The following is a 16,311-nucleotide window of genomic DNA, read 5'->3' as shown; positions in this document are numbered from 1 at the left end:
ACTGTCACTGTCCCATACTGGGTTATAATCATATATGCGCTGGGCTTGTTAAGTGCTTCCCCACTTCCTTCTCAGCCTTAAATTGCAAATGTGAGGAATTAAGTTTGAAGCAAATAGGTTGGAATCTCACCTCACTGTCCGCCATTAACTAATTGGCAGCATTGTGCACACAGCGAGGGACAAAAAAGAAAGAAAAGGATCATTTTTAGAGTGTGAGAGTGAACCAACTCCGAGTTAGACAAGCTGACAATAAAGAGACAATTCCCATGTGTCTGCTCTCACATTTCCACTTTAATTTAGTGATGCGAAGCTTTAAATGGTGAGCTGACTCACTTTTTGGAACAAAAGGAGGGTAATTTTAGCAAGAAAATGACGGAAACATCTGAAACTGGCATATGAATATTTGAAATATCCCTTTCAATTAACCGTGTGTGTGTGTTTGTGTGTGGTAGCACACCTACACTGTGGTAGCATACTAATATGTAGTATGCATAGATAATAGCTCGGTAATAGCTTGATAATTGTATGGTTAGACATCTGTGTCTGTGCATTCGTGCATTAGAATTGCATGCATCTGTAGAAGCTTTATATATTTAAACAGATGCATGCAGCTCATGGCCTGTTGATTGCATAAAGGGATGCTTGTCCCCAGCAGTGATATGTGTGAGATTACGTCTGTGCTGCAGAGCCCTTAAGTGTAAGAGTATTATGCGTGTTGGATCTCATGTGGGAGGAAAGCTATTTATACAGATTATAACTGTGAATTAAGTGTGGGGGGGGGGATATACTGTATGAACGACGGAGTGAAATGACAACGTGTGGAAAAAATTGTTAATTTATGTAATTCTTTAAGCAAAAATTAAAAAAAAGACTGCTTCTCAAATCTAAATATTTGCTGTTTTTTCTTAGTGTTTCTTCTGTTTTTTTCCACTTTTTGACTATCTGAGATTTCCAAGACCAAATGAGCAATCTATGAAAAGAAAAGTAATCACAAGATAAATCAAAAATGAAAATAATAAATAATTACACGCCAAAATGATGATTACGTTTTTTGTGTGATTAAGTAGCTGAACATTTTCTTCGCTTTTTATTATTTTTAAGGGACTTTCTGCAAGTGACAAAGTCTCACTAAGGAATGTTTGATTTTTCAATCAAGTAATTGTCGAGCTAATACTTCAACTTCCTGACATATAGGGCACTTTATTTATCTTTGAATACTGGAGCATAACTGGAGAAAAGCGCACCACAGGAGGGAATGTGGTGCACTGGAACAAGATCATATTAACTGCATTATATAACCAACCATGCAAAGAAATTGCTGGGTTCATTAACACCCACTAGATGGCTTCCAATATTATCACAGATCTACTGTCCTGTGCAAGATATGGAAATGCTTGTTGTGTGTTAAAGGACGCTTTTGGTAAAGTTCTCTGGATGAAGAGAAAATGCAAATGTGTTCTTTAAGGGTAGTTTTGTCCTTCAGGGAGCTACTATCTTCTACCAGGTTATATTATGCACTGGCCTTGGAGACAGTTTCTGAATTGTGTCCTATGCACCTACCATATTAGAGTATTTGTTGAAATCATAGATGTCAGGTGTGTCCTTAATACCTGTTGATCAGCTTTGTGCACTGTTTCTCTTTCACAACTGCATTTGTAATTTGTGCGCACACTTTGTATTGTCTTCGGCTCTCAGCTAGATGGCTTACATTCAGAATATAATACAATGAAAAGCTATTATTGTCTGTATACAAAGGTATGAAGTAATGACTCATTCTGATGATGAAAAAAAAGAGGAATATACCTAGACCACAGTCTTTTATGCTTGATAGAAAGAATTAGGCCTCTTCTTTTCACATTTTCTCAAAGCCGGTCACTGTGCCAGTAATATTTACAACCCTACCTGTCATTTTGCTCATAGACAGTGACACTGTAAATTGGCAATTACAAAATGTCAGTCATCAGAGCAGAAATTATGTCTGTCACAAAATACAGATGGTTTTAGAGAAACATAGGTCTCCCTTGGTTCAAGTGTAGCCTTCTGAAACACACTCAAGTTTCTACTGGACAGAGCTTAGACATGCATTATTTGACATTTTTCCCCCATAGGGTTTCAGGTATACTTGGACTGATGGACAGCTCACCTTACATGTAATGGGACATCACTATTTTCCTGTTTGTATAATTTACATATATCAATATTTTCCCATTCCCTGTCACCTTTTCTGTATCTGATCTGAATCAGTACTACAATGCTTTGCAGACATGTCTACTTGAGAAAGGATATATTCAGTGTCTTCTGTGTCTGTTCAAATCTACAGTATATCTCAGATTACAAATGAATGAATTCACAACCTGTGCTATGAGTGTATGGTTAATCCAGAATGACTGTTTGGGTCCTTTACATATTGATGTTTCCCAGCATTTTTTCTTCTTTTTATATTGTTGAGGCTTTTGGGAAATATGCTTACTGGCTTTCTTGCTGTGAGTTAAAGGAGAAGATACATCTAATGTGTGTGCATTAACTATAGAACTACAGCCTAAAGTCATTTAGTTTAGCTTAGCATAAAGACTGGTGGCTGGGGGAAACCGTTAGCCTCTCTCTCTCTCTCTCTCTCTCTCTCTCTCTCTCTCTCTCTCTCTCTCGCTCTCTCTCTCTCGCTCTCTCACTAAGTGTTAGGTGGGGTTTACATACACAAACCAACATTTGAAAATAAATATTGGTTCACAGGGAGTTTCATGCTCCAACCACTGCATATTCTACGTTGGTTGCCTTGGCAACCTCACTTCAGGAAGTCACAGACAGATATAGAGAATAATAAAAACTACAACTTGTTAATTTACAAAATGTTAATTAGTGAGCTTTGGAGATGCTGGTAGACATATTTTGAAATAAAGGACATTTTTAGCATTTGGACAGAGACAGGCTAGCTGTTTCCCCCTGATTCCAGTTTTTATGCCAAACTGGGCTAATCTCCTGCTAGCTCTAGCTTCATATTTAATGCACAGACGTGGGAGGTATAGATCCTCTCATATAACTCTAGGAAAGAGAACACCTCACCGAGAGTATTTCCCAAAATGTCGATCTATTCCTTTAAGATGCTGATTTATCTACAGACTTGACTTAAAGTCTCTGATGACTCTTGTGTTAACACTCAAGCTATCTCAGAACATGATGCTCTTTGTTCAACGGAAAATGCTTTCTTCCCATGACAATGTGGAAAAAGCATGTTCTCAACCAAGTTTGGTTATGTTTGGTTTGTTAGAGGACAGGAAAAAAAAACGTTAAGCCAGGTTTTATAGAACTGTCTGTTGTGGTCCATCTCCCTGAAGTAAATACCACAGATATCTTCCCCCTGCTCACGACTTGGCATCTCTACCATTACCAACCTGGCCTTGGTTTTTCTAGCTCTAAGTGGCCACGTCCTAGTTTTCTCAGGCATGTTCCCTTTTCATTAGATATAAAGTACAACTGGGCGCAAAGCTCTGATGCAAAACATTGCAGAAAAATGTTCCCCTTATACCACATGCTGAATCGCCAACAGTCCCTATAAAAGCACCTGGAAAAAACTTGACCAGACACAACAAACACACACACACACACACACACACACACACACACACACACACACACACACACACACACACACACACACACACACACACACACACACACACACACACACACACACACACACACACACACACACACACCTCGACTGAAAAAACAGCAGCAGCACAATCAGCAAAGCCATTTTTAATGAGCCTCTTCCCCTCTCCATCTATCAGAATGGAATTAGGACAGCACTCAGCGACTGAGGGGAGTGAAGCTGGAAGAATGGGGGCATGTGGCAGAAGGAAAAAGTCTTCATTAAGGCCAGTGAAGTGGAGGTAGGAGGAGGAAGAGAGGGAGGGAAAAAAAAGAGGAAAAGAGACTTAAGTGATCCAGAAATGCTTCTCCCCTACTCTCTCTGCCACCTAATCAGGAAGACAAAGTTATGCCGGTCAGAGCGTTTGTTATTCTCGCTAATCCCTCATCACGGTATTTCATCAGGTTTGGCATTTGGCTATCTGCATTAATTAGATGTTCGAATGGACACAGCGTTAATAACTGACACACGGCAGATAATGAGAAATCGTCTGTGCGGCCGTATCCTCTCGCCATCACACTCCCTTTGTCAGCAATGATACCTCTGTGCTTATAACACTGCTTCGTGTTTACCTGTGCCGGATTTCATTTATTGATGATTCAGGCTGTTTTTAGTGCCAGTGGCGATAATGTACTGTCTGCACTTTGGGAGATAAGTGTGTTCTGGTGCGATAGTTTGGACTTGTTCGGAATGTCTCTCCTTCTGTCTCCTTCTCTATTTTTATCTCTGCTCTGCTTCCAAAATTTTTTCTTCCGCTCTCCTTTTCTTTTATCCCACATTTCTCCCTACTCCCCTCGCCATTCTCTCCCATTCACTCTTTCTCTATCTCACCTGTCTTACTCTTTTTTTTTTTCAGAGCCTCCCAGAGGAGAGTAAGAAGCCCTATCTCTCTTTTGCACACTCTCCACACTTTTAGACTGTCTCCTCCCTCCCCAACTCCCCTCCCTCCCTCCTTCCCGCCTTCATCCATATCAACACCAGGTGAATAGCCCTCTCCCTAATATTCATTCAAACTGTTTCCCTTCTTCTTTGTGACTGCTTCTCCTTCTCTGGCTGTTTTTCTGTCTCGCTCGTACCACTTTCAGTTTACACTCCTCGCTTTAATATTCCGTTATCCATTCTCACGCTGCCTCTCAGCGCTTTGTCTCTCTCCCCCACCCCGTCTTCCTCCCCCCCACTTTCTCCTTCCTTCCAGTGACATGACTCTTTAGTATTCTGTAAGTCTTCACTCCATCACAAGACTCAGATCAGCAGCGATCATGGCAGTCATGATGTCTTTGACCTTACAGTCTTATTCTCTGATGTAAATGCACGTTGCTTACTGTATCTCAAGCTAAAACAATCTCTTGGAATTTGTTACTTTCCCTATTTTCTCATCCTTTTAGTGATTTATCTTGCTGCCCTTTCTTTACTCCATTGCTCTCCTTCCTTCCTTTCTTACTCTGAGTTGATCTCTTGATCCCTAATCCTTTATCAGACAAGGCATGTTGACTAAGAACACATTATTATTTACAGGAACAGCCTTGGAGAGTAGTTGCAGAGAGAGAAAGGGTCATACTCATTCACACCTTCACACCTGGGAGCTGCCCAGCGCCGTACTGTTTGCCCCCAAGCAGCTTCATCGGAGCAGTCCGAGTCCCTTGCTAAAGGGCACTTGAGTAAACTTGAAAGAGTTCTCAGGACATCCGGAGATTCTGACCATTTTCTGCTTCTGAATCTACTTTACTCTCCCACCTTTTCTTCAACCGTTCCCTCGACCGCTTCTTCTATTCCTCTATCCATCCTCTCCTTCGCCTTAACATTTACTTCTCCCTCTGCTTTTCCCATCTGTCCTTCACCGTCACACATCAGGAGTGTGTCAGTGAGGATTTGGAATATGTCAGAGTGCCGTCTGGTCACTGAGGTTTTTTTTTTTTTTTCCCCAACCCACCGTCATCTGTGAAGGTTTTCTTTCTGCCACCTTCCTCTTCTCCCACCCTCCCCTGCCATTGTAAACAACTGATTATGCCTTGGAGTTATTCCATCATGTTTTTTTCTAGCCTAATGATTCTTGTCATGGCGCAGAGCTGAAAATTGAGGCACTCACAGATCCCCAGTGTAACAGAGCCTTTATCTTTCAACTTTCAAATCCCGGAAGCTCCTTAAGTCCTCTCTTTGGAGAGTCAGCACCAAAAGCCAAATCTCTCAGTCAATTTACCAGGCGGCCAAGTCGTCATTATTTTGTGCATACTGCCGTGATCTTACTATCATTAAAATTTGCCCCATACGTAACTATCAAGGACGCAATAGGTCTTGCTGAGGGACAGAATACACGGTGTCTGCATACACAGGCAAACACACTCTCACAGTCACAGTCTTATGTATTTATATGTTTTCATATACTTATTTACTTTTTGGAAAAAGGATGATTCAAAAGGAATGAATGCTCAATAAGCACAAGCCATGAGTAAAATATTCAAACGGTGCCCTATTTACAAAGGCTGGAGAGTCTCTCTCCCACTGCCGTCACATGTTTGTTATGTGATATAAAAAGAGAGGCAGCGGCAACTCCAGAGACCTCATCCACAGATATTATGCGCCAAGTGGAATCTTTTTATAGCAAGTGTAAACATATTAGTTTACTGCATTACAATCTACCCAAAATTTAGGCAGTTGTTAAGTTATGCACAAAGGATAAGCCTTGTCTTCATTTATAAAGGTGGAAGATGCTTCTGTGTTTGTGTTTTTGGTGAGGGATAGGATGTTCGGAGAGTACAGTAGAAGAGGGTTTGTGTGTACTTGTGCTAAATCCTGTGCGCTCCCACACCTTTGTGCAAAGGAGCGCGCCTGTGTGTGTGTTTTTCGGCCCGAGCTGCCAGACGGCTGCTATCTTCGTGAGTCAGACGGGCAGAGAAAACTGGCGAGGCACGCTGATCGTTTGAAGTGCTATTCTCTCCCGAAAAAGTTCGATCCGCCCCAAGGAAATTTGTCATGTTGTTCCACCTTTCTGATTCCTGTATGGTGGGGGTGAGGGAAAGGGTATTTGTTCATATTTGCTGTTGACATCTCAATACACACACGCTTGTGTGTAGCAGACCGATTAAGGTAACTAAGACATTTTTTTGGCCTTGCTGTGAGATCCTTTTCTCTCCCATCTCTCTCCCTGGTTTGGGACAGAAGTGGGCCAAGCAGTTGTTATAGCCCAATTCTTGACAGGACCTACTTCATCATCTATCCACCCACCCCTTGGCGATACATTGGATTGTTCTGCCTTTTGCCAAATCTCTGATTTTCTTTCCTTCAATCTTCATCTAAATCCACCATCATTTATTCTTGCTTTGTTCAAAATTTGCCAGATCCCCATTCCCCTACTTCTGAAACCTTATATCTCTATTTGCACGTCCTGCTCATCTGTACCCATTCCCCCTCCTTATTTCCCACCCCCATCTATCTAACAATATCTATCCAAGGCTTACAGTATATTGTGATGGAAGCTCTTGTCATTCTGTCTGAATTGAATACCTTTTCTTCCACTGGTTAATTAAAGCCACTCTCTCGCTCACATTATTAACATGACTCCTGTGAGATCCATCAAATCCCCTGGCCAGTAAGTAAAAATGAGGCCGAAAGGGGAAGATGGAAGGAGAGTGAAAGAGAGACATAGGTGGCAATAGAGAAGGCGAATAAGAAGGAGAAAGAGCATATTGTGTAGAGACAGAGAGCCTCAAGAGTGATTCAGCCATTGTTACTCATCCCCTCCTTTTTGCAAGAGGGCTCATGTCATGAGTATTTTAAGTGCTCTCCATCCCGTTGTTCTCCTTTAATCCTGTTAGATAACTCTCGTCCTCCCTCCTCCTTCTGTGCCTTTCTTTCTATTTCTCTTCTTTCCTCCTCCGCTCCCCGCTGCCCACTCAGCAAACGGCGAGTCTTATGCTCTCTGCCACAAAAGAGGCTAGAGTGTGCCTAAACAAGGTAGAAAAAGGAAGAGGGAGAGGAAGTGAGAGCAAAAGGGAGAGGGGAAGCGCGGGAGAGAGAAGATGACAAAGATGTGGTGGTACTGGTGGGCGTAGGAGAAATCTGCTGGCCAGCGCAGGCTCATTTGTTATGAGGAGGGATGAGTGTGGACGAGAGCCAAGACAGTGGCGAGTGAGTTGTGAAGTGGAGCCTGCACACAGTTTGTAGTTAAAAGGAACTGGGATGAAGTTTGGGTTGATGTGAAATCATGGGAATCAGAAGGTATTGTAAAATTCAAATTTTGATCTGGAAAAGCTGCCAAACAGCAACATGTGAATGTGTGTTAATACTTTGGACAACTGACAGAATATAAACTAAAATACACACTCATGGCTCATGCATACACACAACTTACATAAAAAAATGAATGTTCTGACATAAAAGTGTATTTTGTAATCTCAAAACAGAGCCTCCTTTTCCCATTCCCTGCTTTTTATAGTGTCTCACGATAAGAGGTTGAATCACACTGGATTCACACTTGTATGCCAAACAATACGTGATGCAATGTTTCAAACCTGCCTTGTAACCGCAATGCAAAACCAGCAATACTCCATCAACCTCACTAGAGCCACTTCTACTTCACAGGAAATACATTTCCCACAAGCCCCCATCCACAGCCCATCATTTACATGAGGACAATTACAAATGAGGGAGTTGTAGAGCAGAAGCCTGGCACTGTAGTTCATTTGCCAAGACGAGGTAGCCACTTAGTGCAGGTGAGGTGGGGCAGCCACATTCCTGCAGCTCCTTGGGTAGAAAAAAATGGGTCACATGAGTGGAGGAAGCATTTGCCAGACCAATAGCACAGACTAGTGGTAAATGGTTGGTATTGCGTGGAAGCAGTGGAGGAAAATCTTGGGTCTGTGCTGTGGATTTGAGAGTCTGTTTGAGGAATATTCAGTCAAATCCAACAACCCTAATTTCCGCCATCTCTGAAAGTGGATAATTCCCTTTGATACATGGTCGGTGCCATCATTACCACTTACCTGAACAAGCCTAACCTTCTCATTCATACTCTGCCGACCTGATTTACTTACAGATTTCACTTTTCATCTGACTGCCAAAGAAATTAATTCAACACAAAGAGGAGGTAGGTGGGGCAGGCACTTGTGCCGGGAAGAATTTGCATGACCCAAAAATGCCCTGCTTCTCAGCCGACTCCATAAATCAAAGGGATAGAGAGAATCCCTCGACGCCTCCATTCTTTGTCCTCAACGGTGATAAATTGATCCCTGGTTGGCTAATAAGCAGAGGCACAGGGCGGCCCAAACTTCCCAAAGATTTATGCGGCGACAAGTGGATTTATAGGAGGAGGAAATGTGAGTGATCTGGAGAACAAAATCTATTTACTCCATTCATCCTCCCAGTACTCATGAGATTTGAGATGGGAACTCCTTAGGGAAACCCGGGGGTGTGAGTGCCGAAGACGTAATGTATTAGGACAATAGAAACACAGTATTTGTCATGGAGGCGATCGATATGATGGAATTACCTGGTTGTGATTGATGAACATGTGTTTCCAATTACAACGAATCTCAATCCATGTGAATATGTCTGCGAATATATATCCACTGACTTTGGATGGGTCACAACGCAGTACAACTTTGAATAGATTTCGTTCCCTGACTCCGCCCCCTCCCACCCTTTTCATTTAAATCTGATCTAATAACAGAGCTGATTGTTGAAAATCAAAATAACGGACGTTTAAGCATTCTCAGGTTTGTCAGCAGTCTCACCAAATGAAGGGAGGCGAGAATGTGGAAGACAATCTAACAGCTTTCAGCTTTGCCAGGCATAAGAGAAACCTTTTAAGGCAACTCAAACAGTCATCTTAATGACGTGAGGTGATACGGTGACAGGAAAAGCGGTCTTTTAAGAAGATGATCAATGCTATCATCTTCTCCGAAGCTGACTGGAAAAAGGGACAGAATACAGTGGCATAGAGTTTCCTAGCAGTGCCAAAAGCAGATGGAGCTACCCTCCTATCCTTTCTCTTCATATAATTCTCCCACTTTAGCCTTAATGTGTTTTCCCTCTTCCTGTTCTTCCTCGCTGCATCTTCCTGTTTCATACTCAGTTTCATCATCTCATCTGATCTCTCACCCTTTACCCTTTTTGTCTCTTCATCACCCAACCCCTTTCTCCTTTTAAACTGTGCCTCCTCTCCCTTTCTGTCTACAACGCACTCTCACTCACTCCCGTCTTTGCACTGACAGCATGCTTATCCTGTTGTGTTGATGAGATATTTGAACGATTAACATTATGCATGCTGAGCAGATTATGATAGCCTTTGGGGAGGAGCAGTTTCAGCATGATGGAAAGTTTCCGGCGTGATAGGAAACTCTGCTGATAAGAGGGCTTTGCTGCAGACAAGGAGAAGGTGCAGTGCAAGTCTGTACTCACCTATTCTTTGCAACGACATCAGCAGCCTGCCACATTCTTCAATCTAAGAGGAGGATGGATATAAAACTCTGTTTGCTTCAGAACTGTATAATACTTGTGTGCAGAGGACAAAACTTGCCTGAGGATAAAGAATGCGGCTATTTATAAAAGGATTAGCAATTACATTAAGGAGAGGAGTGACGCCAACTGCTACTTTTATAAATAAAGCACCAACACATGCCCATTTTTCACACCAACTATGCACATAACTCATAAGTAAAAGTTGCTGCTTCATAAAGTGATTTTTAGAATTTGTATCTCTGAGTGTGGATGGGAAAATTTCTCACTGAGACAGCTCACATGGCAAATGTGATATCCCGTCAACATCAGCCTGACTATCGCTAATGTATGCAAATATGTCTAAAATATCAAACCTCCTGCCACCCAAAGCGTATCTTTTTTTGGTTGCATGACGCCAGTTCTGAATAGACATATGATGTACTATATAACTAATTCCATCTACGTCTGACAGTGACGCTACCCTGTGCCACTGAGGCAGCTGTTGGTACAGAGAGAGAGGGGGAAGCGAAAGGCAGATCACTTCCCAAATGCTCATTTTTAGCTGGCTTGTTTGGGCACAGCGCACCAGAGCTGACGAGCTGAGCACAGAGTTTTTGACACAATGGTGTCAAACCCGGGACTGTGATGTTCAGCTCACAGAAGTGAATAGCATTGCACCTGCTGGCAACATGCAGACACAGACACAAACAGACTGTTATCAAATCCGTGTGGCAATTAGTGTGTTTGGGAGTGCTGCGAATCCTAATGACACATTTGCCTTACATTGTTTCATCAAAGAGGCTTTCAGGGAGATGGCATATGGAATGCATTAGAAGTGCTGAAACAATGTGGAAATGGCAGTGCAATTTAGTAATCAGTTTTGGAATGATACAGTATATAGTGTTTGATTTTGATGAATCCCATTACTTTCGTAACTTGTAACTAGAGCTATGTTGCAAACTTTAACCAAGGAGGAGGGTAAAGGCAGAGCAGAAGCCGATCCATACTTAGCAGCTGCGTTATGTCTTGAGAGTTTTGTTTCTCCTCTTCGATCGTGTTCTTAGAAATTATTTAACAGATGGGAGCCTCACTGTTTTTTATGCCATGCTGTGTCAGTGCTGAAATGAAGTCTATTCCTCTTTTTTACTGTTTTAAACGGTTTCACTATAGTAAAGCTAACAAATGTGCAAATTGTATTCAAGCAATAATTACAATCAATGACACAATTGTTGTTACAGCTGTTCTAATCAATATTTTTTGGAACAACAGGTCTAATGACTACAGTGTATGTGTACTGTGAAAGGTGTCCCTTGTAGGGATGAACCCGCAGTGAATAAGCACCTGACTTTGCAGATTCCCTCAGCTCTACAGAGTGTTTTAGCATATTTCAGCTCATTGTTAAGGTTTTATGACCCACAACTTTACTGTTTTGGTTTACTGTCACCACTCTCATCAACCTAATTTGCAGTTGCAGCAGGTAGGCAGCTGTTTTCAGCAAAAAAAAAAAAAAAAAGCTTGGCTAAACGCACTAGGAATAAAAAATTCAGCTGCTGAATATAGAGTGGAGCATGTAGCATTGTGAAAATTGGACTTTCATTAGTCGGACGGCCAGACAAAATTATTCTGAATAAATGCTAATGTTTCCTTGTGACTGCTGGATGTGTAAAAGATCAACTGTTTGATTACTGCTTAGCCATATCAACTTTATATGGTTCATACTTTCAGCCACAGCACCCAGTCTTAATGAAATATTTTAGTTTTAGTTTTATGGTTTTGTCATAAAGAATATCGGGTTCACTATGATGCGTGTTATCGGGTTAGTCAGTTATGTGATTTACATTCAAGTTCGGTACTCTTGTGTCACAATATGACATAAGTATATGCAATGGACAACTGAAGTAGCATTTAGTATGTAGTATTCAACTGCGGGCTCTATCTGTAACTGGACAGTATCAAATTGCCTCTTTTTGTTCCAGGTTTGAAGCTGGTTTTACAGTGGTCTTGCAGTAAACATTGAACTAACCCTCTTTACCACAGTCCATTTCCTGTTCTGTTTATACAAGCCCCAAGGCGCCATCATTTCTATGCTTTGTCAGCAGGAAAGTATGTTGTAAATTACCAGTCATTTATGACTGGGTGTGATCTTCCCAGCATTCAATCAGACCACTAAAAAAAATAAACAAATAAGGATTAGATTTTTTATAACTACTCCCACTTGACTGGCATTTTAGAAGTCATGCATAGATAAGTAATATCTTCACCTCCACCTCAACATTCTGGTGGTTTTATGAGTCGAGTTGGTGTCTCTGTTGGTTACTGTTCAGGGGAAGGTCATAAACGGGCGATTTATGTCTGAAGTGTAGCTTGGAATGCTGATGCTACCGTCAGAGAGCAGAGCTACTGCCTGCTTTGACTCACATTTAATAGAAACTGTAAAGTCCTCAACTGCATGTCCTAACTCATGCACTTTACAGGATGTGCTCACACAGAGAAAGAGTTAACATAACTAGCTGACTGAAAATGTACAGTATATAAATGGCATAATAATAATAATAGATGGAAGATAACTTTCCTCCATGTGACACTAAAAGCTGGTTTCACACTTTCAGCATCTTACATCACATTTCAAGTCTAATTTGAGGTCTAAGTGCACCTAGTGTGCTGCTAAAAGCGCTAAAGTTAATCGTCATAGTGAGAAATACACTTTATTTGCATTAGCTCTCAGTCTTCCAGTGGTGTCTACACTTCTGGAAAATATTATTCAATACAAACACATGACTTGATCTCACAATGAGATAAGTGCAACAGTGTTCATTAACACAACAGCAGAAAATATTATGCTACAACAATGACTGCACCACCACTTTTTTCACAGCAGTTATCTGGACTTTTAGGCCACCATTGTTAAATTATGGGCATTTTAATTGCTATAGACAGGGTCCATTAGCATAGCTTCTTGGGTGGCCATGGCCATGTTTCTCTAAATCATTAAGCTAATTATACAAGCTAATTAATCAGTATGCTTGGAATGGGCTGCGTGAGCAGGCACTGCTCTTTGTTGGCTTGCATAATGAAAGGAGTCCATTTTTAGATGGGGAAAATGAAGAAGGGGTGGGAGAAAGAAACTTTGATCTCGAAAGTAAACATATGATTTTTGCATATCAAGTGCTTCGGCAAAGTAGAAAAAAAAAGAGAAGTAGGATTACAGATGCACAAAGTCAAGCTAGATTCATGTTTGTAGTGCTTTGAAGATGCAGAATATTGCACGGGGACAGCAGATAGGAGAGGTAGTGTGTGCCATGGTGTCCAACATCCAATTATCACTGTCATTGTCATGCAAGACAAACACAGGCAGAGATCTGTCAATCATCAGTGCCACTGTGAAGTTTTAGGTTAGTCAGCAGGTGCTCTTCTTCCGTTATTGAGGCAAGCTTGGATTTGGAAATGTATAGGAGACTGGGAGAATGTTGATATGAATGTGTTTGTTAATGCCTGTCTGTGTGTTTTCAAGAATGAGGAGGACCTCTATGCTCTTTGGACATAATTTAGGGTCCCTTGACACCCTATTATTTTCCAGTCATCAATCTGAACCCCAGTGGTTGACAAACTCACTTAAGTTTGCATGTATGTGTACCGTATGGTTATCGCTGGGCGTGGTTGTGCATCAGTGTGTGTGCATCACGCGCATATTCATGCATACTTGCACACAACTAAGGGTGTATGAGAGTGAGTCACTGTCAGAAATTATTACTTACAAGCAGACATAACCAAACATCCTGCTATCCTGTCTTCAGTATGTGGTGGAGACACTGTCAGCGTTCAGGCAGGAGTCTATTTTTAGCAGCTCTCATTATGCACGACGGAAAATCACCACCTCAAAGTACATGAAGCATGTTTACAAAACCTAATGGGACTATGTTGATAACGCAGTGCACAGTGGCTACAGTGTATGTTGGTTTGTGCTCCTCTCCATACATATGAGTATTTTATTATCTAGGCAAACTTTGCATTGATCAACAGTGCAGTGATCAAAGTGTTTAGTCGTGAATGGACAATGCAACAATATGCTAAAGCATGACGTATCCTGATCTCTCTATCCCTCTTTCCTTCCAGGGAAATTCTGAGGAGTTCTCTTCTTTCATCACTCTGGTCCGAGGCAGCAATCGCACTAGATTATTCCAAACAGGTAAGATCCACATTCTGTAATCCAGAAAAAAAAACCTGCCATGAAATTGTATTATTTAATAAAACCCTCCATCTATGACAATCACCGGTGACCGAAATCCTGTTTTCAATGTTCAAATGTCAATGCACTCACAAAAATCATCAATTTAATAATGTCAACCCATAGAAATCAAATCAAGGGTCAAACAACTAAATGTTGTTAGTATAGATGCATTTATGGCAGGAATACATGTCTTCACATGATCTATTGTTCGGTCACAGTAAACTGGTTTCTTGACTGCCTGACTTTTATTATCAGATGTGAAATAATACTCAAGCTTGGCAAACAGGTTAAGTTTGATTTCCTTTTTGGACCTGGACATTTTGTAGAACAGTAAATTGCCTTTTCTCTAGCCGTATTTACAGTTTGTCCTGTCCTGATCACATTTTAAAACATTTTAGCAGCCCTTTTTCTCATAGACATTTACAGATCATTACCAGTGATGCTGGTTAGCTACTATAGACTGATGCTTAATTTCTGGAAATATCTTTACTATTGCTGTGTGTAGCATAATGACACACATAAAACATGCTAATGGTGCCCTCTGGAGTACAGGAATCTCAACTGCTGCTCCTCCACTGTTTGTAGGGGAGATCTGTTTTCACATTAAGACTGTATAGATGGCAACCATCGCACGTCTCACAGCATTTCAATACAGGACTGACAGGAGCTTTTAGCACATTGTGGAGGTTGAAAGACACATGCAAACACACAGGAACTACAACAGGAGGTTTCTTGAGAAAAGCCATAAATAAGCTAGTTTCAGTAGGTGACCCAAATAAAAAAACGGAATATCCAGAATAATAAAAAATTATTTTGTCACAAGAATGTAATACATTTTGCCTTCTGCTGTATTGTCACATATATAGTAGTACTTCACACTGAGCTCACATGTTCACTGCTTCAAACGCTCAACTATACTGCAATAAACCTCAGATTAAACAGATTACCTCTAGGAATAACTCATCATCATCATCATCATCATAACAATGTTCTAGTTAGGATAATTAAAAGTACAGTTCATGTCCTTTGGAACCAGCATGGAGTTGCCCTCTATCACAGTGCTGTTTTTCAGATCAATGACTATTGCTGTGGTTCCCCTCAAGGGAATTGCGGGTGCAGCTGTAATTGGAGCATTTGTGTTGCTGCGAGTTACTGCTCCCTGGGCAGAGGCCAGCGTACGCTGGAACATTCCTCTACATGTCTATAGGATTTTCAATGAACTTATCAAATGCACCTGCAAGGAAAGTTTTGCTGTGTGCTATTTTGAGAGCAAATTACAGCACGGCTGTTCTGACCAAGTGTCTTGTTATTGGGACACGGCAGTCACTTTTATTTCTTATTCTTTCCGGCAGCCATAAATATATTCCCAAGTGTGTTAAATGGGTGTGTGTAAACGCTATGAGGCAATGATGCTTTTCACTCAGAGCATTTCACACATATGATGCCCTCTTGTCCCTTGCGGCAATTACTGTGAAGATTTGCGAAAATTTGTTGGAGGCTCAGGTGGCAAAGTGATTTAAATTAAAGATGACAGCGACAAATGCAGCTTTAGCGGAAAGGCAAGACAAAAACAGTTAAGTACAGACAAGTCAGTTAGACTAACTTTGTGCCTGAAGTATTGTAAATGACAGCGGCAAAATTGTCACTATCGTGTAGTCTGTTGAAGGCCATTTGAATGTCCTGTTCAAGAACCATTAAGGCATTAAATTTAAATTGAATCTACAGTTTCTTCTCAGAAAGAAAGTCTTAAAAACACTTGTTAAATCATGTTGGAGTGCATTTTACTGAGAACAATGGGTACGTAGGTGCCTTACCCCTGTCAGATGGAGTTGTGTTATATAAAGCAGAATTCGCAGCAGTAGCAGGTGACCTGGTTTAGAATAGCAGCAGCTAAAAAACTTTTCAAAGTCTGCTTCACAAAACTGCTAACAACAAATGAGAAGTGACCTGTTAACGGTGAGAAATGCTATCTTTTTACATCAAAGACAATTTATAATTG

At 41.1% G+C, this 16,311-nt stretch overlaps 1 protein-coding gene across 39 annotated transcripts in view; it reads left to right on the top strand.

Moving 5' to 3' along the window:
* The window catches only part of LOC127379623 (receptor-type tyrosine-protein phosphatase delta), a 353,106-nt gene that overhangs the window by 126,578 nt on the left and 210,217 nt on the right, over window positions 1-16,311 (top strand). For all 39 annotated transcript variants that reach the window (XM_051429470.1, XM_051429457.1, XM_051429468.1 and 36 more), the window contains exon 5: window positions 14,198-14,270. The gene's annotated coding sequence lies outside the window, so the exon portion shown is untranslated. The remainder of the gene's footprint in view (window positions 1-14,197; window positions 14,271-16,311) is intronic.

Source organism: Dicentrarchus labrax, unplaced genomic scaffold, assembly GCF_905237075.1.
Source record: "Dicentrarchus labrax unplaced genomic scaffold, dlabrax2021, whole genome shotgun sequence".
Taxonomy (NCBI): domain Eukaryota; kingdom Metazoa; phylum Chordata; class Actinopteri; family Moronidae; genus Dicentrarchus; species Dicentrarchus labrax.
Note: the sequence above shows the minus strand (reverse complement) of the source record. Positions and strands in the feature narration are given on the sequence as shown.